This window comes from Elephantulus edwardii, unplaced genomic scaffold, assembly GCF_000299155.1.
Source record: "Elephantulus edwardii isolate Elephantulus edwardi_28Jun2011 unplaced genomic scaffold, EleEdw1.0 scaffold00016, whole genome shotgun sequence".
NCBI lineage: Eukaryota > Metazoa > Chordata > Mammalia > Macroscelidea > Macroscelididae > Elephantulus > Elephantulus edwardii.
The window spans coordinates 13,732,718-13,734,547 of record NW_006399766.1 but is presented as its reverse complement, the minus strand read 5'-3'; the positions used below and the strand labels follow the sequence as shown (position 1 = coordinate 13,734,547).

At 41.9% G+C, this 1,830-nt stretch overlaps 1 pseudogene; it reads right to left on the bottom strand.

Annotated features, from left to right (window-relative positions):
• Positions 1-220: 220 nt before the first annotated feature.
• Positions 221-1,060, bottom strand: LOC102854612 (annotated as a pseudogene).
• Between the last annotated feature and the right edge of the window lie 770 nt (positions 1,061-1,830).

The following is a 1,830-nucleotide window of genomic DNA, read 5'->3' as shown; positions in this document are numbered from 1 at the left end:
GTCCTGTATAATTTTCAGCTAAAATGCATGACATTGTAGAAATATAACATTTTTCTCAGCGGAAGGATGCTCTTTCCTCCTGTGCTAGCTGGAAGGACAAGAAACACATTTGAAACAAATGTCTTTGCTAAAATATCACTTACTATTCCAACCTTATTATTGTTACAAGTCAGTGAGCAGCTGCTGGTTATATTGATTTCCATGGGATTTTTGGTCCTTTTTAGTACTCTTTCTTCCCAATTATTTTTCTTATAACATTTTGTACATCTTTGTTCCTCAAAGTATATATGAGAGGATTCAACATAGGGGTCACAACACCATAAAATACAGAGATGACTTTATCTTGGTCTTGGGACTCCTTTGATTGAGGCTTCAAGTACATATAGATGGCTGTCCCATAAAATATGGTGACCACAGTCAGATGGGACCCACATGTGGAAAAAGCTTTGAGCCTGGCCTCTGCAGAGCGGATTCTCAGCACAGCAACCACAATCCGAGTGTAGGAGATGACAATGAAGGTGAAGGGCAAAGGCAATGTGAAGATGCTGATGACCAGCCCCAGAACAAGTCTCACCGGGGTATCTGAGCAGACAAGTTTTAACAGGGCCTGAACCTCACAGGTAAAATGATTGATGATATTTTGTCCACAAAAATGAGCAGGAAATGCAATGACTGGTATTGTTGCCAAAAGGAAGGCACTGGCCCACGTCCCCAAGGCCAGCTGCATGCAAACCCAGTTATTCATAATGATGGTTTAGCGTAGAGGATTGGAGATGGCAACAAACCTGTCGTAAGCCATGACAGCAAGGAGGAGACACTCAGTCATCCCCAGGAAGAGAGCGATGGTCATCTGGGAATAACAGCTAGTATAGGAGATAGTTGGATAGTCTTTCAGGCCATTGTACAATAAAAAAGGCACTGAATTACTGGAGTAGCAGACATCGAGAAAAGATAGGTTGCTTAGGAAAAAGTACATAGGAGTGTGAAGTCGCCTGTCAATTCTAACCACAAGGATAATGACACTGTTTCCCAACAAGGTGATCAGGTAGATAACTACCATGGTGCAATAGAAGGCAATCTGGGATTTTGGATGATTAGACAAACCCACCAGGATGAACTCTGTCACTGTACTGTCATTATCAGTAACAACAACATCCATTGTATTTTATCTCCTGAGGGGAAAAAAAGAATATATTTATTTTAATTTGGGAATTAATTATTTACTAATTTCTAGCTCCAGCTTGCTTGGCTCCACAATCAATACTCTTGGTATCAGCAGCCAGGAAAGCAAAGGACAAATTATAGTGGAAAAATCTGCTGTCAGGGACCTCTCTAGAGTACTGAAGAGCAAAGATGCCTGATCCAGGCCATGGTCTTCACAATTACTTGCTAGGCATCAGAAAGCTAGACAATGACTAAGGATGATAGAAGAATAACATATGCCTTTGAGCTGTGGTGCTGGAGAAGAGTATTGAATATACCATGGACTGCTAAGAAAATGAACAGATTCATCCTGGAGAGGGTTAAATCAGGCTGCTCCTTGGAAGCAAGAATTGTGAAGCTCCATCTGACATATTTTGGGCATGTTGCAAGGAGGGACCAGTCCTCGGAGGGGACAAAATGCTTGAAAATATGGAAGGAAAAAAGAAAGGAAGACCCTGGATGATATGGATTGACTGAATGACTGGTGTCATGGGGATACGTGTGGCAGAGACAGTGACATTGGCTCAAGACATAGCAGGGTTTGGAGCTGTTATACATAAGGTCACTATGAGTCAGAGTCGACTCAATGGCACATAACAACATGTCCTTAGTCCTATAGTAGGTGCT